Source organism: Oncorhynchus clarkii, chromosome 2 (genome assembly GCF_045791955.1).
Source record: "Oncorhynchus clarkii lewisi isolate Uvic-CL-2024 chromosome 2, UVic_Ocla_1.0, whole genome shotgun sequence".
NCBI classification, from domain to species: Eukaryota; Metazoa; Chordata; class Actinopteri; order Salmoniformes; family Salmonidae; genus Oncorhynchus; species Oncorhynchus clarkii.
The window spans coordinates 25,345,300-25,368,253 of record NC_092148.1 but is presented as its reverse complement, the minus strand read 5'-3'; the positions used below and the strand labels follow the sequence as shown (position 1 = coordinate 25,368,253).

At 41.9% G+C, this 22,954-nt stretch overlaps 1 protein-coding gene across 3 annotated transcripts in view; it reads left to right on the top strand.

The window, feature by feature from the left end:
• The first annotated feature begins 5,968 nt into the window (after positions 1-5,968).
• Positions 5,969-22,954, top strand: part of LOC139364924 (semaphorin-6D-like) — a 122,466-nt gene continuing 105,480 nt past the window's right edge. For all 3 annotated transcript variants that reach the window (XM_071102176.1, XM_071102156.1, XM_071102166.1), the window contains exon 1: positions 5,969-6,158. The gene's annotated coding sequence lies outside the window, so the exon portion shown is untranslated. The remainder of the gene's footprint in view (positions 6,159-22,954) is intronic.

Genomic DNA, 22,954 nt, shown 5'->3' with positions numbered 1-22,954 from the left:
CTCTCTTTCCTTCCACACCAACTGCTGTTTGTTTCCTGCTGTCTGCTCCATGTAAACAAGCCTACTGTTTAGCTGCTGGTAGAGAAAAGTGTCATGTTGCAGTGTAGTAAGGTATGAGGCATTTATCTTTGTAAAATCACATGGTCCTCTAAATTATTAAACAATGTTCTATTGACATAACAAAAAGCACTTTCCCCAGCTCATCTGCAAGGACTTCTCTCTTCTCTATACAAATAGGAGCTTTAGCTAACCTTTCCGAGACAGACAATGAAGGTTGGTGGAATTAGGCTTTAATATCATGGCCAATAACTGACTCAGGACATCTCAGGAGGACATCTACAGAGCAAAAAGCCATCAACATTGTAAGCCATTAAACAATGCTGAGTAAAACCAGGATTTTATTTAATTTCTCTGGATTATACCAGTCCCCATCCGGAGTCGCAGCAGACGGACCCAGTAAAACATTTTATCGCCGCTCTTTAAAAGGCCGAACACCACAACGGCCGCAATGGTGTGATCTGATCTGTTAAAAAAAACGCCCTATGTCCACCCAGGGCCAAGGGGTTTCAGGCTTGTTTTGTAATATGAGTCAGCATTTAACTGCCCACCAGTGAAAGAGCAGAGGAGCCAGCAGGCAGAGGTCAGCCCAAAGTTAGCATCGGAGCCTGGCCAGTAGTACCCCAGGACAGGGCATCCAGGCTGCTCACACAACCACGACCCTCACCCACGGGGCACAGCTCAGCAGCCCAACTGATCTAACCTAACATTCATACCAACCTCCCAAAAAATCCTCCCTAATTGTTATTCACATGCCCGACGGAGACGGCTCCAACGTCCTCTGTGTCAGGCCAGCCTCTGTCTCTGAGCCAGCTACAATCATGGTGGTGAGCAGAGGCGGTGGGTAGTTTAACGGATATGAATAGGTCATTTTCTCTAAAGGCTCCAACAACTTTTGCCCACTTTTGATTTTAACTTTCGAAATGGACCCAAAATAAATGGCAGTTGAGTGAAATCACATTCATCTGAACTCTTAGACAAAATAATAGACAGGTCCTTACTAAACTGGTTCCTCATTCTCCCCTCCTCCCTCCTCTCCTCTCTCCTCAGTGACCTGACTCTTCCTTCATCGCCAGGTAATTGTGCTGTGTGGAGCGTGGTCTTGACTACTCTGCCACAAAAAGGCTTGATGCTGGGTTTATAATCCCTGTTCTACCTCAAGCCATAAATTGGCTCTTGGCTGCAAAGTGGATGCTTTTCTGAAGCATTGACGTTTCAGAGATCATCCCATATCCTCAGTTTGTATCCATCTATTCTATTCTGTCATTAATGCCATAATTGGCATTATACTTTTCACCAAGATTATTGCCAAATTCTCTCATTGTGCCTTTCTCCCCAAAATACAATTTTTGGTTGCTTTCCTCTTGTAAAAGGAAGCTTTTTCAGCAAATTAATTGGACATTAGGATGGGACCACAGTTTTTTAGAGATGTTTACTCTACGAAATAATGAATGAGAAAGCATGTGATTGTGGGTGTAACAAGACAATTGATGTGCTTCCAATCCAAATATTGTTTCTATTGAAGTCCCATGCTGGATCATTTTGATTGTTCACAGCTATCACATTGTTTTTTGAGGAGGCAAAATTATATCTAAAGACTTCAATAGTTACGTCCTTCTGTCAGTGGTGGAAAAAGTACCCAATGGTCATACTTGAGTTAAAGTAAAGATACTTTAATAGAAAATGACTCTAGTAAAAGTTAGTCACCAAGTAAAATCTTACTTTAGTAAAAGTCTAAAGTATCTGGTTTTAAATATCAAAAGTCAAAAGTTTCGACACACCTATTCATTCCAGGGTTTTTCTTTATTTGACAATTTTCTACATTGTAGAATAATAGTGAAGACATCAAAATGATGAAAAAACACACATGGAATCATGTAGAAAGGTTTGGTGTGTCCAAACTTTTGACTGGTACTCTACTTAAGTATCAAAAGTGAAGTATATTTCAGCAATTACATTAAGTATCAAAAGTAAAAGTATACATTATTTCAAATTCCTTATATTAAAGCTACAATATGTAACTTAGGCGCCTGACCAAATTCACGTAGAAATGTGAGTTAGGTCTTTCATTCTCACAAAAGCAAGTCTAGGAAGCTGTAGATCTGTTCTATGTAAGCTATTTCTATGCTTATCATATCGTTCATAAGTTTCCTTTTTGCATCTTTTACTTTCAGTTTTTTGTACACCAGCTTCAAACAGCTGAAAAGACAATATTTTTGGTAAAGGAAAATACATTTCACAGTGGTTTAGATGGTACAATGATTCTCTACAGTCTAAGTGACTGCTTGTTTTGTCACTAAAAACTATTACAATTTTAGCAACCAGGAAATGGCAGAGTGTGCATCCAAAAACAGTACAGTATGAAGACAGGCTAAAACATGCTCAGAAACAAGTCATTGGGTCTAATAGTTGTCTCGCATCGAACTGCGCATGTGCAGGCCGTCAAATCAAAGGCCTTCCCTCGATATGAAGTTTGTTTTGACCTGTCAGTTTGTCACGTTCGCGAGGTTGAAGTAAAAGCATGTTCAACTACTTAAGACAATCTAGGTTGTGCCTTTAGATTTCGAGATAATTAATAGCCAACAAAGAATTTTTCACTTCTCTCACTGACTTCTCAAAAGCCCAAACCCCAGCCTGATCTGCATGGTCTGCTTCGCAAGCATTCCCGGAAGTCTCGTCATGTTGGGGCGGCAGGGTAGCCTAGTGGTTAGAGCGTTGGACTAGTAACTGAAAGGTTTCATGTTCAAATTCCTGTGCTGACAAGGTACAAATCTGTCGTTCTGCCCCTGAACAGGCAGTTAACCCACTGTTCCTAGGTCTTCATTGAAAATAAGAATTTGTTCTTAACTGACTTGCCTAGTTAAATAAAGGTAACATTTTGTTTTAAATAATTGCGTCTCTGGGTTTAGAAACTCTGTGGTCCATCTTTAAGCAAACCAGACGGCACAATTTTCTTGTTTTCTTATCTATTTCCAACACTCAGATGTCATTCACAATTGAAGCATTTGTGTTTAGTGAGTCCGCCAGATCAGAGGCAGTAGGGATGACCAGGGATGTTCTCTTGATAAGTGCTTGAATTGTATCATTTTACTGTCCTGTACCGTTAAGCACTATAGTATAAGTTTTGTCTCTTTTCTGGTGATTGGACACAAACGAGAAAAGATAAGCCTGACAGTTAGTCTTTTCCCCTTGTTTTCACTCCCTACTCTGACAACAATGTCACTTTGCTGTTCACTGCGACCAGGCTCCTGGGAGGGTGAGCACATGATGGATCCACAGAAGGATTGATTGGAGTGTGCGTGCATGTGTATGTTCCTGTCATGTGTTAACACAGGATATACCCTGTTTGTAACAGGACAAATTGTATATACTCTGTATGTGTGTGGCGGCATGCATGAGCATATTTTCCTATGTATAAATTAAAAACATACATGTTCACGTGTAGTAGTTCATGTGTCTATATGTTTTAGTGTGTGTAAACAGCGTGGAGATGATGTCTTGTGACAGACCCAGACCAGCAGTAAGCTGTTTGAGGCCAGGCACTGGAGGTGTTGACAGGAAGCGGCAGAGGGAGAGGGAGAGGGAGAGGGACAGTATAAACTTTATTTTTTTTAAGAATTTAACCAGGCAAGTCAGTTAAGAACAAATTCATTCGGACTGCTCTCATATGCTCTGGACAGTATAAACTAGCTGGCATTCCACCCATTTGCTGTTAATGACAGACCTTAGGTGTTCAGTCCTGACAGCATGCAAACACAGTGTCCTTTTGGATATCACTATCAGCATTGTTCGAGATGCATTACCTTTTACTTTTACTTTCAATGCCATTCGTTTTCTCAGCCCTCTGAAAGAGCCTCATGGTAACATGGATACATCGCATGGGGACAAGAGTCCTCTAGTCATTCCCATGGACTCACAAGTCTATATGAATTAAGCTATTGTGCTGATGGACTCACATGCTTTCTCCTCACTTAGCACCCATTGGCTCACTGCAATTAAATTGTGGGAAAAAATAGTCATTATGTTGCTGGGTCAGTTTAAGAATGCTTGTCTTTTTTGATAACAGCCAGTGCTCCTTGGCATTTAGTTTCTTTTATTTTGCCTGCTGGCATAGGAAAAATACAGTGTGTCTGTTTTCTGCAAGCCCGTGGTGTGGCAAGATAGCATGATATTATTGATTGGATATCTTTAACCTAGTTCTCTAATAACTTTACCCAGAATGTGTTGCCTACTTCCGCAAGAAAGTGAGTTGGTTTGGGTTGAGAACTGTGCCAGTGAGGAGGTAATAATTTTGTATTTGTCATGTACATTTTGTCCTGCTCTGAAGATATTTGGGATGTGTGTATTACACATTATTATGAAACTCAGCTGGTGCTCTCTTGAACTTAAAAATGAGAAAACGAAGTGGAACAGCTATTTTATTTCAGACTGCCAAAACCAGTAAACCCCTACTGGCAAAGTTGACACTGAACACATGCCTACTGAGATTTAGGGTGTCCACTCAGATCGTGGACTTGGGAGCTTGTCCCTTACTTGGGAGCTTGTTCCTTACTCCTGAAGGCACCTTACCTCAATGGCCGGGCTCACAGACAATTTCAATGCCAAGAGAAATGACTGGAGTAAATCTATAAGCATTGACTCTAACCTCACCAAAAATGACCAGCCATTTGTCTGTGGTTCCAGCCGTCCTGAACCCAACGGAATGTTCATGACTAAACATGTTAAGAGTGAATACAAAACATAAAAATAAAAATAAAGTTAATGTTCTTTGCTTCTAACCAAGAAGCTTTAAAAAAATACAATCTCATTAACAGCTGACATCATTAACAGCTCATTAACAGCTGACATTAACAACTAACATCTGTGGTAGATAAAAATATACATTTTTATTTAAAAGACAGGATGTGACCGGAATATTTCTGCCAGAAAAAAATGATTGAAAATGACAGATAACTAGCTATTTAATCATGTCTATCTACATGATTACTATCTCCACAAGACAGTGATTTGCAGTTGGATCATTTATAATGATCAGCAAGGCTCTCCTATGCAGATATCTCATTAGAATCCCTGAGTATGGGAGCAATAGCTTCATACAGTATAACTACTTTTCCTTCACCAATTAACCCTACTGGTTCCCTCATTATGCTCTCTGTCTTCATCCTGCCTAATTCTCTGCCTGTCAACATAGACAGGACATATCTACTTAGCACCTTGACATACTGTACGCTAGGCTGCATACATTTTGAACCTAAAAGGCCTACTGAAAACAGAAATGAAATGCATAGACTATTGGCTCTGTGCAGCCTGTACTAAGTCAGCTGCTTTTTTTCTTTGATAATTTGAAGAACAGTTTTATTGTTGAACCATTATTACAATAAAAGGACAGTATTTTATGTGAAAACTGAAAATGCTATTATAATGGCATGATGTATGTAATTACAGGGAGGTACAAGCAAAACATGGAGTAAGTTAGGTCCATGGATTTTAATTTTAATAACTGAAGACAACAGAGAAACTTGTCGACAGAATGAAAGTATTTTGTTCAGTTATCTTACATGTGGAGCAAGGTAACCAGCCTCAGAAAGAAGGTTAATGATATATAAATTGAAATGCCCTTGTCTGAAATCTCATTGGCGGAGAGATTGGCTGCAGGCTCCGGTTGCAAGGATCCAGATGTGTAGGCATCCAACAACTGGACAAAAGTGAGATGTTGAGGGAGGAGTCTAATGAAAGGGTTTGAACAAAACACGTCTCAAACAAGGTTTTTAAAAAAAAAGTTATTAAAAAAAACCCGTCTCAAACGAGGTCTGGTGCTATCCCTCCCCCTGTCATTGGACCGACTGCCTGCCAATTCAACACACTAGGGCGTGTATTATCCTATGCTGCTCTTCGCTGGGTGAGGTATGTTGTGATTGCAGTCCAGCTCGAGCGTGCGTGGGTCTCTGTCATGACAAGGGGCGCTCTTTCGCGCTCTGGGAATACAAGCCTTTTTGGAAAAAATAACTAATCCCGTCTTTACGCTTCTGTAACACTGGTCTCTGTCCTGCTAGAATCAAAGTATTGTCAACGAAACCAGATAGCCAAAACGAAAGAAAAAGGTAAGAATTATACTACGGCACTTTCTCTTTATCAAGCGTTGATTATTTGATTCCGCTAGTGCTAGGGCAAAAACCAAAACGGGTGGGTGGTATAAACTGGCCAAACATGTTATGAATGGTAGGACTTCCTATAAGTACCTACTTATAACTAGAATACGACATCGTTTTGTTTTGTTTTAAATAGCCCAATGTCCTCTATGTAGATACTGGGGCAAACTTGTGGCAACACAAAATACTCCGAATGCGCAAGTTAAATGTAGGTGCAGCCACGGAGACAGTCGGCTACTGAAGGAGTTAGTTATTTGAATCAGCTGTTTCGTGCTAGGGCAAAACCAAAACGTGCACCCAGGAAGGGCCCCAAGACCGAGATTGGGAAACCATTGGCTTCAGCTCGATCATATTTTCAGCTAAATGCATCCGAAAAGAGCATTTGTCATCAAATAAATATGCCAAAAATAGTATACTAGGAATACTCTATCCGTTTTTGGATATGCTATATGACTGTGTTTTTGTCGTTGTGCAGACATGTTTGTATTTATGTAGGCTATAGTTTACAGAAATTTAAACGAGACTTTAATGGTCTATATAATAGACCTGCAACCATACATGTCTTTCAAACACTGTTATATAATCTCACTGGGTCATTTGAACAAGGTGAATACAAGAAAATTGTTGCCAGTCTTAAAGAGTAAGTTGAAATGCATAGCTGCGTGGGCCAAGATGTATCGAGTTGGGTGATTTCACAGATTTCGCAGTCCTTTGTGTGGTATGACAAACTTGTTGTTGTAGGCCTAGATTTACCTTACTTGGTTCACCAGCTTTATATTATAGAGCAATGTCTTGTCATTTTGACAGCTGCTTAATTAAAATGCGCATTGGCTGATTTTAGTTGTGGATGACTTTGAATTTTCCACAACAACTGCAGTCTGTGACCTGCTGGTTATCTGTCATAGTGCAATGAAACAAATGATGATGCCTTTGATTGTATGTTTAGGCTGATTCTTAAATTGTTTTATGTTTTTTGAGTTTGTGCACATATTTATAGCCTGAAAATACAGCTAGAGGCTATCAATAACAGTGATTCGAATTACATTTTTGATATTAGTTTTTTCATGCAGTTTTTAATGCGTTTTGGTAAACACTAGCCGAAATATAATAGCCAATATTGTGTCGAATTAGCGATAATAATGTCCAATAGTTCCAGATGGGAGGACATTGAGAAGGTACGGGTCTGGGTGTGTAGTCTACAGACCTGGATTGAGACAAAAATTGGCTATTTTTATGCTCTTTAGAACCACTCTCAGCTATGCCCAACAGAGAGAAGCTTTTAGTAGGCTTATATCTGCAAGTCAAATATCTTGACCAAAGTATGGCATGAAGGACGTGTGTGTGTGTGGTGGGGTGGGTTTTGTTCAAATCTGGTTAAAGGATTGAAAGGAATGTGAGTCTTATTTAGTACATTTAGTAATTGCCTGCTTTTCTCAAGTCTAGTAACCTGGCCAGCAGGTAGGTTAGACAAGCTAATCCAACTTGATTGATAGCCTGGAATGGCGAGATTGGGAGTCTATCTAGCTGGCTAACTAAAGCCAACATCATACAGTTGCAAGGTTAGTACTATCAATCAAATTTATTTATATAGCCCTTTTTACATCAGCAGATGTCACAAAGTGCAATACAGAAACCCAGCCTAAAACCCCAAGCAGCAAGCAATGCAGATGTAGAAGCAGACAAACAACAAAACATTTTAGTTTTATTTATTCATGAAGAAGAAATCAATAGGTTACATAGCTTGATCACGTTCATTTATAAACATACCTCCTGTCCAACACCATCAGCTAAAATCAAATAAAACGCTGTGTTTCACTCTACACTCTCCTCCTTCCACTGACGATACTCCACGCGCTAGAGTATAGTGGCCTGCCTTTCTTTTCTCTGTGCACTTGAGAAGGGACCACTTACTAGGGAGAATTGTGGGGGGCTGGTGGGTACTCTTTGCCTAGTCCAGTCAGTGTGTCCCCTCTGCAAACTGCTGCTGACAGATTTTTTTTATAAATTATTCGGATAAAACATGGGCTTAAAAATGTAAGATGACTAATTAATTTAACATCTGAAACATCTCACAACACGACATCTGAGGGGGCACTTGCCTTTGTGCCCCCTATGGGCATGCCGCCACTGGCAGCATGCACAACTAACATGTTTCCCATCTATAATAGTTTTGGTGATGTGGATGTGTGATAACTGCGTCTATATTCCAATGTTTTAGAAGAAATGTAAATAGTCATGTTAATTTGGTGCAAAACTCACTGACTCTAGGGTATCGTTATCTTACAGTACAAACAAGGTTGTTTTTCTCATTTTTAAATGTTTCTTGCTGCAGATATTTTATTAATAACAATATTCACCCCCATCTTTTACATGTTAAAAAGGAAACCAAAGTTGCAATTGGTATCATAGTTTTTTACTGGTGCTTGTCGTCAGGGCTAGGCTGCTCAGTCAGAGAAAATGACAATACTGTTATACATTAGGTGTTTTAGATGTCATAGCCTAATCAACAAGCGGTGCTATTTCTTCCCTTCAACAGAGTTGGAATATCCTACTGGTTTGTTGCTTTTTCTGGATTTATCATTTTTGAATAATATGTTTATATTATTTGTAACTCCTACCCAACCATTATGCCCTCTCGGAACTCTTTTTACCTTGCTCACTCTCTTTCGCTCTCTCTCTCTTTCTCATTTCCTACCTCCAGAAACACACATCTCCGCTTTCTTATTACCCAACCCCATTCAATAAGTAACTCAGGTCTTGCATGCTGGTGGGTGATGGCTGTAAATGACTGGAGCTGAGAGAGGCGAGTGTCGGCAGCCCGCTCCCTCTCCGTCGGCTCCCAAATTGCATGTTGTCCGGCTCTCATTTCAGCCCTGAAAGAGCTGGCGCTCGGTTAGCATGGCTAATGGTGCATTCAGACCACGGTGTAATTTTATTTCCTATTTCCGATGGTGCTGTAGTTTTTGTATTAAATGACAGGAGGTCTGCTGCAGGGCTGAGCTGGGCTGTGATGTGTGGATGGCTGTGTCTCCTTAATGGTCCGCGGGGTAATGAGGGCAGAAATAGGCTCTGTCCCAGGGGCCCAGGACTATGGTCCTGTGGGACGTACAGTACAGCCTATACCTCCCAGTCCACGGTCACCCCTGTGATGCAGATATTCCCTCATCCAACTCTGCTGCCTCTCCAACTGTTCCAACAGTTGGAGAACTTGCTTCAGAACTGGCCCAGACTCAAGTTATTGTACTGTTTAGAGAAGCAACTGTCTTTTGAGTCAACTGTCTTCCGCAGAAGACTGTGGTACCATTATGCTATCCATAGTATTATATTGAATGGTTTCGATTAGGATCCTGATAGAGCCCAGACGCCCTGGCACATATCAATTGCAGTGGTTGAATTACTGCAATCTGCCCCTTCTGTGTTGATAACTTCCATTTTGAGATCAATATGACTTTTATTGTATCTTTCTTTAAAAGCATTGTAAGTGTGGAGTATTGACAGTAACCATCTGTCTGCGGTGACTCTGAATTACTACCTACGGCACTGGAGGGCTGCTGGAGTTTAAAAAATGGGCAGTGTGACTGTGTTTGGCTTGAAGGAGCAACAGTTAATCTTCGGCTCCCACCCTCAGCATATGGGACTTTGTTTGGCCCTACACCGGAGTGAAGCACTGGACTGTGGCACCTCATATTTCATATTGATGGTAGTTTGTTACCCATGGCAACTGGGCAGCCAATGGGGACCCCATATCTGGCTTAGTGGGGAAAGTAAGGAAAGGAGGGTTTTGCGAGGCCGTGCCGTCTTCCACCCTCCCTGTCTGCCTGCCTCGGTTCAGCGACAGGTTCCTGAACCCTGGGGAGTGAATTATTACCTGTCAGCCCCAGAGCCTCCCCATCATCCATAACCCAAGGCTGACATGGGACAGGCCTGTCCCAGCTATCTGCTGAGACCACCAGGCCTTGGCCTTCAGGTTTGGCCCCTCCAATGGACATTGGGGGAAAATCACATGAACATATTGCATTAAAAAGGGTGGGTTGAGGAAAGCCTCGTGGCTTTGCCATGGCAGCTGAAGGGGGTCTTCAATCATTGTCAGGCACCAGTAGGGGAAATGTACTTTACTGTGTTTTAGCTGTTTGCTCTTCACAATGCAGAAACTTTTTTTTACTGAGTCCTCATTACAATGCTAAGCTTCACTGTATTTGGTCATCATAGATTTTTCAGGATTTATTGGATTTCCTAGTATTGGTTTGAATATCACCTCTTTTAATGTATTTTTCTGTATATCTGTGTTCATTTCAGCACACCAGGACCTTGGTGCCCAAACTAAATGTCTGATTTAATTGACTGTGTTCAATATTGACACTGTTTTATCCTATTAGCCCCATCAGTAGCAGTAATTTAAATAGAGTCCTTGACAGGGCAGTAATTAGCTCTGATTCTAAAAACAGGCGAGTGATGGCTGCCCTCCTGTCACACAGCCGCGGTTAGCACAGTACAGGTAATTATCCCAGAGCTGATGAGTGCGTGAATTTGGGAGGAAAAAGAGCGGAGTTCAACCAAAGGGTAGGATGGAAAAAAAGAAAAAAGGTTGCAGACCACACTCTGGACAAGTGACAGGCCTCAGTCCTCCTTTCCAGACTGGCTGTCTTCTTGTGGTTTTATAAAGCCTTTTTCAGCAGTGTTAACCCCTTGTCAAACATGGTCTTAGGCTGCTCAGAATGCTGGGTAACTGTCTGGTTAAGCTCCATGAACTGAAGTGGAAGGGTTCCAGCAATTACAGAGGGCAGTATAACCTGTGTCAGCAGATAGTATCATATTTATGTATTCAGGTCAGTAAAGGTTTCCCAACCCTTAGTCTTTGTATGTGAACATGTTTTCATCCAACTTCATTTGTGTTATATTAGTATGTAAATCCTGCTGTCTGAGTGGCTTGTCTATGTTTGTTTGTAATTGGGTGATTTGGGAAGGTGCTTCAATCTGCATTTGAGTAATCCTTTTAGATTCCATTATCTTTTTGTCTTCCTCAAAAGAGATTGGCCACACACACACGGCTGTTTGATTAGTGTGATGGGAAGTTTTTGCCCAGTACACTCAGGGCTGGTAAGGGAGAAGAGTTTTGGGCAAGAAATACATCCTGTTGAGATTAAACTTATTTCCCTTTCATGCATATTTCATCTGAGGAGGTAGCTACTTCATTTGCACATTGAGTCTCATCACTGAGGATTACTGAGCGATGACTAAGACGGTTGCCTTTTTTATACTCACATTTAACTGCGACACCCACAATCCCCCAGAGCCCCCAGTGAACCATAACAAACACAAGGGCCTATATGCAATATTCAGGCATTGAGATGCCTATTGGTACTGTATGTATATAATAGTATCAGTAAACTTGAATCAAAACATTTTCCCATTGGCTACTTAATGCAGGAAGCAATATACACTGCTAAAAAAAATAAAGGGAACACTAAAATAACACATCCTAGATCTGAATGAATGAAATTGTCTTATTAAATACTTTTTTCTTTACATATTTGAATGTGCTGACAACAAATTATCAATGTAAATCAAATTTATCAACCCATGGAGGTCTGGATTTGGAGTCACACTCAAAATTAAAGTGGAAAACCACACTACAGGCTGATCCAACTTGATGTAATGTCCTTAAAACAAGTCAACATGAGGCTCAGTAGTGTGTGTGGCCTCCACGTGCCTGTATGACCTCCCTACAACACCTGGGCATTCTCCTGATGAGGTGGCGGATGGTCTCCTGAGGGATCTCCTCCCAGACCTGGACTAAAGCATCTGCCAACTCCTGGACAGTCTGTGGTGCTACGTGGCATTGGTGGATGGAGCGAGACATGATGTCCCAGATGTGCTTAATTGGATTCAGGTCTGGGGAACGGGCGGGCCAGTCCATAGCATCAATGCCTTCCTCTTGCAGGAACTGCTGACACTCCAGCCGCATGAAGTCTAGCATTGTCTTGCATTAGGAGGAACCCAGGGCCAACCGCACCAGCAAATGGTCTCACAAGGGGTCTGAGGATTTCATCTCGGTATCTAATGGCAGTCAGGCTACCTCTGGCGAGCACATGGAGGGCTGTGCGGCCCCCCCAAAGAAATGCCACCCCACACCATGACTGACCCATCGCCAAACCGGTCATGCTGGAGGATGTTGCAGGCAGCAGAACGTTCTCCACGGCGTTTCCAGACTGTCACGTCTGTCACATGTGCTCAGTGTGAACCTGCTTTCATCTGTGAAAAGCACAGGGCGCCAGTGGTGAATTTGCCAATCTTGGTGTTCTCTGGCAAATGCCAAACGTCCTGCACGGTGTTGGGCTGTAAGCACAACCCCCACCTGTGGACGTCGGGCCCTCATACCACCATCATGGAGTCTGTTTCTGACCGTTTGAGCAGACACATGCACATTTGTGGCCTGCTGGAGGTCATTTTGCAGGGCTCTGGCAGTGCTCCTCCTGCTCCTCCTTGCACAAAGGCGGAGGTATCGGTCCTGCTGCTGGGTTGTTGCCCTCCTACGGCCTCCTCCAAGTCTCCTGATGTACTGGCCTGTCTCCTAGTAGCTCCTCCATGCTCTGGACACTACGCTGACAGACACAGCAAACCTTCTTGCCACAGCTCGCATTGATGTGCCATCCTGGATGAGCTGCACTACTTGAGCCACTTGTAGACTCCGTCTCATGCTACCACTAGAGTGAAAGCACCGGCAGCATTCAAAAGTGACCAAAACATCAGCCAGGAAGCATAGGAACTGAGAAGTGGTCTGTGGTTATCACCTGCAGAACCACTCCTTTATTGGGGGTGTCTTGCTAATTGCCTATAATTTCCACCTGTTGTCTATTCCATTTGCACAACAGCATGCGGAATGTATTGTCAATCAGTGTTGCTTCCTAAGTGGACAGTTTGATTTCACAGAAGTGTGATTGACTTTGAGTTACATTGTGTTGTTTAAGTGTTCCCTTTATTTTTTTGAGCAGTGTATATTTTGCAGCGATCTTTTAACTCTACTGCTCATCTTCTCATAGAATGCAGGTTAACGAAACAAGCCCTCCTGTGAATTGCTGCTGGCCGCACACACATTATTGATTGGCGCAGTCCTAGAGGGGCTAAAGGTGCAGTGGTGTTTGTTCCAAATGATCTCTTAATCACTTCATAATGAGGGTAGCCTCCCGCCATCCTGCCTCATTGATTAGCTGCCCATGTTGAAACTGAAGCAATCCGTCCCTTCACTTCACTGAATGTTTACTTTGGATTCACTGGTGTTTTGGCTTAGCTGTATCCAAAATCCTTATAATGGGTTTATTAAGTTGATTTTGTTTCTGGTGGCGCATTCATACAGTTTTTGTATAGTCTATTTTTGTGATCATACAATGGATTTCACTGTAGCTGAAAACCATCTAGTTCCTGCATGATTTCAAAATATATGTTTTTATTTTTAGGCTAGAATTAAAGTGCAGAACTGAATCTCCTAACCACATCCCACGAATTGAAATGTGGGTGCATGCTGGAGCTTGTTGTTCTTGGAAATCGACCCACAATTTCTTAGTGTGTAGGAAAGTGTGTGAGAGGAGGACATTAGTAAAAGAGGGAGAGAGATTTGGAAATAGGCAGGGTAAGTAGGAGAATAACATCAACAACATTTTTTATTTGATCATCTTAAAATCCATCCTTCATGCCATATAATACATGTAATCCTTATGCATTTAGGGCCCGATTCAGACTTAGGGAATGTACGCCTTTCTTACGCACGCCTTTACTAGGCACTTCTCAGTAGTTGGTATTCAGACATATCTTATGCAGGTGCATAACGGGCTTATCAGGTGTGATTCCCTTGCGGACGCTAAAATACATGTATTCAATCTCTGGAAACCCTCCCACTTGCTGGCCAACAGATTTTCTTGTGGTGTTTTCATTCAATAGCGTTTTCAGTACATTTATCTGAAATCATCCCTTTAAATACTTTTAACTTTTTAATTATAATTTTCTTGACAGACTCACTAGAATATACACTGAGTGTACAAAACATTGTACATGTGTACATGCTCTTTCCGTGGCATAGACTGACCAGTGAATCCAGTTGAAAGCTATGATCCTTTATTGATGTCATCTGTTAAATCTACTTCAACAAAGGAGGCTGACACAAAATGTGCAGAGCAACAGATGGGCTACAGCTAGTCAACTAACAGTCCAGTACAACATTGGTGCCCAAAGACCAATAAAAGAATGCACAACTCATTGTACCTTGACACGAATGGGGTATGGAGGTCGATGACCTTACGGAGTTCCATTTCTTTCAGCAAAAAACAAAGTGTGCTAAATGGAGAAAACACTAGAGAATCAGAAAAACATTGCCTGGTCTGATGAATCCCGGTTCCTGCTGTTTCACGCTGACAGGAGGACTAGGGTATGGAGAACCACATGAGTACATGCATCCATAATGCAGTGCGTCAACATTGCAGGTTGGTGGTGTGATGTGAGGTGTTTTTTCATGGCACGTATTGGGCCTCTTGATAAAAGTGAGCCACAGGATTTCTGAACGTCGTTGCCAATCAGGTGCATCCCTTCATTTTTTTTTCAGCACGTGAAATGCCTCATGCCACAAGGCTTGTTCAGGAATGGTTCCAAGAACATGACGGTCAATTCAGTTTACTGCAATGGCCACCCAGTCACCAGATCTCAATCCAATAGAGCATCTGTGGGATGAGATGGAATGATCTATTCAGAGTAGAGATCCACTACCAGCTAACTTGACACAACTGTGGAAAGCATTGTAGGCAACAGCGGTTTGATTCATCATGAATGTTTCCATGTTCAATTCATGAAATATTGGAAGGTGAGAAAAGGGTACTATAGGGGTTGAACAGCAGTCTTATCAATATACCTTAATTATCCTCACTAATTCCGGAACTGTGATGACAACGATCCCGTCGTCATGAACCATGCCGCAGGTTTAAACTGCTATTGTCGTGACTTTGCTTTCATTAATCGAATGACTGTTATTTAATCAACTAACTATGTTTAATTGTTACTCAATTTTTAAATTAATCATGCAACAATTAACTCATTAGGATTTGGGGCACCACAGAACAGGTTGTTTAAAGAGTTACCATCCCCCGAATTAAACTCTAAGGCTCCCGAGTGGCGCAGCGGTCTAGAGCACTGCATCTGTGTTAGATGCATTACTACAGTCCCTGGTTCAAATCCAGACTGTATCACATCCGGCTGTGATTGGGAGTCCCATAGAGCTGCGCACAATTGACCCAGCGTCGTTCGGGGTAGGCCATCATTTTAAATAAGAATTTGTTCTTAACTGACTTGCCTAGTTAAATAAAGGTTAAATAAAAAAATATATATATTTCATGGATAAACAGTCATCTTATTAATCATTACCTCTTATCATATCATCATTCTGACCAAATTGAACATGTTTCATTATTTATTTGAGGCTAAATTGATTTTATGGATGTATTATGTTACGTTAAAATAAGTGTTCATTCAGTATTGTTGTAATTGTCATTATTACAAATAAATAAAGAAATTTGTCCGATTTAATCTGTATCGGCTTTTTTTGGTCCTTCAATAATCTGTATCGGCTTTTTTTGGTCCTCCAATAATCGGTATCGGCGTTGAAAAATCATAATCGGTCGACCTCTATTGTCAACCATTGCCAAGCTGATCTGAACCATCTGATCCTCACAGGACACTCTGTATGGTCTGTGCTCCATGAATGATTCAAATAGGCTACATGTCCCAAATTATGGAATGGAATGTAAAACACTATTGACCCTCAGGAACAACCTCACGGACTTGACAGACAAAAGAAAGGTAAACTAACAATGTAAGGGAACGATGCAAAATGTGTTAAATTTGTATAATATGTATCAAAAATAAAACACAATCTTGAACCCTCTGAGTCAATACATGTTAGAATCACCCTTCGCAGCAATTACAGCTGTGAGTCTTTCTGGGTAAGTCGCTAAGAGCTTTGTACACCTGGATTTGTTCACGATCGTTGCTAGACAGCAATTTTCACGACTTGCCATAGATTTTTCAAGACATTTTTAAGTTAACGGTAACTAGGCCACAGAGGAGCATTCAATGTCGCCTTGGTAAGCAACTCCAGTGAATATTTGTCAATGTGTTTTATGTCTGTTGGAAAGCAGACTGAACCAGGTTTTCCTCTGTTTGGCTCTATTCTGTTTCTTTTAATCCTAGAAAAAACTCCTTAGTCCTTGTCAATGACAAGCATACCCATAACACAATGCAGCCACCACCATGCTTAAATATATTCACAGACGTGTTTTGTTGGATTTGTCCCAAACATAATGCATTGTATTCAGGACATTTTCTGCAGTTCTACTTTAGTGCTTTATTGCAAACAGGATACATGTTATGGAATGTTTGTTCTATACAGGCTTCCTTCTTTTCACTTTGTCATTTAGGTTAGTATTGTGGAGTAACTATGTTTTTGATCCATCCTTAGAGTTTAATGGCTGTGACAGGGGAAAACTAACTGTTTTAATGTCAGCATTGGCCTCATGGTGAAATCCCTGAGCGGTCTCCTTCCTCTCCGGAAACTGATTTAGGAAGGACGCCTGTATCTTTTTAGTGACTGGGTGTATTGATACACCATCCAAAGTGTAATTAATTATTTAAACATGATCAAAGGGGATATTCAGTGTCTGCTTTTTTATTTTTACCCATCTACCAATAGGTCCCTTTCTTTGCGAAGCATTGGAAAACCTCCCTGGTCTTTGTGGTTGAATCTGTTTTTGAAATTCACTGCTCGACTGAGGGACCTTACAATTATCTGTATGTGTGTGGGGTACAGAGATGAGGTAGTCATTCAAAAATCATGTTAAACACTATTATTATTGTCCATGCAACTTATGTGACTTGTTAAGAAACTCTTTTTCTCCTCAACTTATTTAGGCTTGCCATAAGAAAGGGGTTGAATACTTATTGACTCAAGACATTAACATTTTTTTTATTTTTATTTTATTTAAATTTATTTATTTAATTTATATATTTTTTTTAATTTTACCCCTTTTTCTCCCTAATTTCGTGATATCCAATTGTTGTAGTAGCTACTATCTTGTCTCATTGCTACAACTCCCGTACGGGCTCGGGAGAGACGAAGGCTGAATGGCATGTGTCCTCCGATACACAACCCAACCTGCTTCTTAACACAGCGCGCATCCAACCCGGAAGCCAGCCGCACCAATGTGTCGGAGGCTACACCGTGCACCTGGCAACCTTGGCTAGCGCGCACTGCGCCCGGCCCGCCACAGGAGTCGCTGGTGCGCGATGAGACAAGGAGATCCCTACCGACCAATCCCTCCCTAACCCGGACGACGCTAGGCCAATTGTGCGTCGCCCCACGGACCTCCCGGTCGCGGCCGGTTACGACAGAGCCTGGGCGCGAACCCAGGGACTCTGATGGCACAGCTGGCGCTGCAGTACAGCGCCCTTAACCACTGCGCCACCCGGGAGGCTTTTGACATTTTTTATACATTTCTGAAAACATAATTCCACGTTGACGTTCTGGGGTGTTGTGTGACACAATCTCAATTTAATCCATTTTAAATTCAGGCTGTAACACAACAAAATGTAGAAAAAGTCAAGGGGTGTGAATACTTTCTGAAGGCACTGTAGGCCTGTTTCTCTGGGTATTACTGATGGTGGCTACTGATAGTGGCTAATATTTAATATGATTGAAATTGTAAAAAAAATTACAAAAAATAACAAAATGTCCAGCCATATAATTAAATAATTCTAGAGTGCATACATCAACTCGGTAGGTTCGCCGCTACTGTCAGTGTGTACTGGTTTTCACAGGCTACAGCCTCTGCTTGGGTCTCCAAATTTCAGACCCACAAATTATAAAGCCTTAGGCCTACAATTAGAATTCTGAATAACGGCAGAGCTATTTTATACTTCACTGTGGAAAAGAGTATGAAATACCTGTCATGTTGACATGCTTTTTAGTTTGCAGAAATATGACTGATTTTACATTAGTCACCGGCGATCATAAGGTAAAATAGATTTTAAACAACTGCCATTTATATGTACAATTCCCTTATCCAAACGGATTACTCAAATAGCTCTGTAGCCTATACCGCAAAGCAATAACCTCATGGGGAGAAAAAAATCTATTTAGAGTTTTGCTACTGGAGAACTTATTCTGAGTCATGATCATGTCTCAAAGTAGCTTATTGCAGTTTTTGGAAATTAGGATTTTTATGGGCCCGACACGTGAAATGAAGCAGGAAATTAAAAACTTAAGATTGTTTTTCCCGCTTAAAGCCGCTGCTTCATGAAGTAATGCCTCATCATACCCGATTCAGGCCCTGCATGCACTCAAAAGGTGACTGGTATTCATTTACACAGTGTTTTGATTAAACCTCTTTTAATTTTTTTATGGTATCATGCAACTATAGAAAAATACATATATTAGTCTGTCACACATTGGTGTTAAATGACATGCATACTGCCAGTTGGGTTTTTATTAGCTTGTTCAAAACCCTGCATCGAATTTCCCAACTATCCATAAATAGCTGTCTTGTTCGACCTTGTTACTGGAAACTTGTCCATGGTCTATCAAGACTTAGCATGTACTGTACTATATGCACTTAGGGAAGGGATGACAATGGATCACATTCAAGTGTCTGCTAGTCCTCGCTTTGTTTAACATCTGTGTGTGTGTTTCTGCATGTGTATGTGCTGGTTTTTACAGTATAAGTCTACATCTCTGGGTGGTGATAATGCTATCAGTCGTTTGGTTTGGACGAGGTGCAAGATTAGTTCAGTAACAGACGCCTATCGCAGTCATTTTCCTGGGTTTCTCTGAACTCCAGCCCCTTTCGCCTGAATCAGGGTTATTTTTAAACCGGTCTGTGGGGGTAGAGGTCCAGGGGGTAAGTGTCATATAATTCTACCAGGGTGCGTACAATTGCCCCCCCCGCCCCCCCCTTCTCACTTCAATTGTCCCATTCCACGGGTGTGTTAGTTAACCATGTGGTGACTCATCCACGCAGCTGTGTGTGTGTGTGTGTGTGTGTGTGATAACGGCTGTTACGATGTGTGTGTGTGGTGGGTATTTGTGTGTTATAACGGCTGTTACGATGTGTGTGTGTGTGTGTGTGTGTGTGTGGTGGGTATTTGTGTGTTATAACGGCTGTTACGATGTTTACCATGTGTTTCGTCTTTTACACAGATACAGTAAACATTTGTGTTGACGCATACAAACGCACTCCTACAGGTTCTCTTTCTCCTGCCCAGTGCCTCCAAGGCGGCTTCATTTGATCCTCCTTTATTGCTTTCCCATATTATCTCTCTGCCTCGACAGTCTCTCCCTGAGGGGTGATCACTGGTGACTGACGGTATGAAAGACAACTCAAGGTAAACAACTGCAACTGCAGAGCCTGATACTGCTTTAATGCCTCGTCTCAGAGAGAGGAGTGAGCGATGGAGAGGGGTACAGTAAACCGGGTATATCTTTAGTCACCTAATTTGAAGGGACCCAAATAGCCAACACAGCGGAAATGACCCCTACCTCCCACTCACACTCTAGGCATGGTTCCATTACCTACTATTATAATCACAGTCTGTGTCCGTGACCATTAGATGGTCACAAAAAAAAAGGTTCCAACAAACAGTATCTCAAGACGCTTGTCTGATTTGGAAAAAAGTGTTAAGAAATGTCTGGTTAGATGTCTAATGGAGTCGGTAATGGAGAGAGACTGTCTGCACTCTGAGGGACATATATCGGACACTCAGGTCAGTGATTGCATTGAGACGACCATTCACACACAAGACCTTTTTAATTATGTTATTTTAATTAACCAGCTAGCATTATGTCTATGTCCATTTGTCTATCCGCTCGCCTTGGCAGACTAGGCTGAAATTCGCAGGCATTGTGTTCACTTGGCTTCCGAGGTCCCTGCCTCCTCCTATATTTTCCTTTCAAATATATTTTTTTCTCTTGTAGGTTAGCATGATAATACCCCACTGGTGGAGGGTGGTGAGGTGTCAGCACAGGGTTGCTAATCACATTAACCCTGTGCTCCGCCTGGTTATTATACTAAATGCACCATTGGTTAAACTAACAGTCTGAATTCCGCCATTATTCTCCAATATCAATGGGGTAAGAAAGGGGGAAGGCGCACAATGGCAAATTGTGGGCTATGTCTTGCTCCCTGGTGTCCCACACTATTGTTCCATGAATCTTTCCCCAGTGTAATTATGCTATGCTAATTCCCTCCCCTTGGTCCCCAGTTATACCAGCAGCAGGGTTGTTCAGCCTTCATGTTTAGACTGTGCTGTGTCACGTTGTTCTAGATAGAGTGAAACTAGAGCGAAGTTAATTTTAAAAAATTATAGTAATTGTCCTCTAGTGCCAGCCCTGAAACATGAGCATACCCTGGACTGTTTCTCAAGACACTCTCGGTGGGGGTTTGATGGGAAAATCATTGGCTGAGCTTGTCGCCATGGTTTCAGCATCAGGGTTAGGTGGGTGTCAGACCACCTTGATTGTGTTGGCCTTGACAGGGTTAGACCGCTGATTTCCCCCCCCCCCCCCCCCCCCCAGGGGCAGCACAGACAAACCCCTGTCATGGTCTAAGGAGAGCCGGGTGAGGTCAGGGGTCAGGAGTTAAGGTGGAGTTGTGGCTTGACCTGAATACTGATTGAATTTCTTTGGGGCTATCCGGGGAAGGAGGCCATGTTAGGGGGGGAGGAGGGAGGTCAAGTCATTTACCTTACCCACTGTTAAGACATAGAGTATGGGAATTTGGTGAAGGAATGGTGAGAGACGAGTAGTCATAACTGCTGGACTGTGCGGGTGCTCCTTGTGATTTCACTCTCACTGACCCACAATAATAGACAGCTGAGAGGAGGAAGGACCTTTACAGGGTACTCTATGTGTCCGATGAACATGTTCTTGGTATTCCGTAGGAATGCTCATCTCTGTGGTCAGTTCTTTTAACATTTGATGTAGAGCTGAAAAACTCCCTTGCTAGTCTTGCATTTTCTCCTAGTGTTTTGACAATGGGATGACACGCACAAGAGAGCTCTAGGGTTTAGCTTGAACTCAACTGATGATATTTGGATGATATTTGAGTGGCAATTTGTTGCTCACATATGGATGGTTCTTGATGCATTTCTAGAGGAAGGGCTCAATTATCTGCCCAAAGTCTACATTTTAATTGACTGTTTTAAATGTCTCTCCTCTTCTCAAGTAATCAGAGATATCATCAACATTGTCAGAACAGAAATTCTGGCACTCTCACTTTAAGTAGTTTGAGGTGGTCTGTGACATTGGAACTGCAAACCGTTGTTACTACCTATTTGCTAATATTGACTGTAACAGAAATTAGGAGAGCTTGAAACATATGCATGATCAACGACCATTCTGGAGCCCCTGTGTTAAAACTTCCTGGGGAGGGGTTGGACAATGGGCACCACCCGCGGTGACATGGTGGTCCACAGCTGTAGATGATCCCAATATCTTAATTCCGAGCCCTGGTCCTGATCCGGGATAATGAGCAGCTAAGTCTTCCCGCTTTAGTCTCTGTGATTAATCAAACTGCTCCCAGGTCAGTGGGGGGGGGGACACAGGATTTGGAAGATATCTGTCCTCTCCTAACCGCCACCCCTATCCTTCATCTCTTCCTCCGCTTGGCGAGATCTGTGGTTGTTGTCATTTGTGTTATTTTGCTGGTTAATGAAGCTTTTCTGGTTCCTTTGGAGATGTGGTTGTGGAATCTCCTCTTTCACTGTTGAAGATCCATATTCTGAATCGATGCAGAATCGCACATGCTCATGTTAACACATGTTAACATGCAGGTGTGTGAGCTGCTTGTTTGTCCTTCCAACCATATATGGAAGCACCTGAAAAGAGTGGAATAAAGTTGCAAATAAAACAAACATCCTGTAAAATGTTTCAGCTGCCAGAGTTGTACATGATTACGTACCAAGTTGTGATTACGAGCAGTGGATTGTGTAATGGTGTTTACATGTTAACTCAGAGTTGAGAGAAAGCCCAGGCTGGCCAGTTTTGTTACCTTAGCTCTGGTGGTGGAATCGTTCCTCTACTCATGTTACCCAATCAGAAGAGATTATGCTAGCACCGTTGTCTCAAAGCCCTCTCAGATCTTTTTTACATTTCCATTTTTCCCTTCTTTTTTTTAGGTGTTTAGCTTATGCTACTCTTATGCTGGCTTGCGTATCGTACTTTTAAATTGAGACCATTATATTATTTTTTGAAGGAAAATAAGATTGAGCTCCACATACAATATATTAAGAGCCTTGGAAGTTTACTGAACCCGACAGACAGATGCTTGCTTTTTCCCTTACTCCAGGAAAATATATTTTGAAATTGCATTGACGAGTTGATCGCAGTGCACCAATCAGATAGTACGAGCATCCTAACAGGTGGCTTATTGATCCGTGGTGTTGATTAAACTGTGCAACCTTCCCCTCCTTTCCGAAGGAAAATAAAATGCATAGCCCTACCCTCTAAAATAAATCTACTGGGCATTTGGGAGCAATTTGAAGTCTGGGACCTTTTAGTGCTTTGGAGTTAATCATGTTTTGCTGTTGAACTTAAAATGGAATTTGGTTTCCACTGCACACAAGCGTTGAATATGTTATTATTTTGTGTTGTTCTTTCCCAGGCTGTGCTTTGAATTCTGAACTGATCCATTACAGCTCTTACAGATGGCAAGTACCAG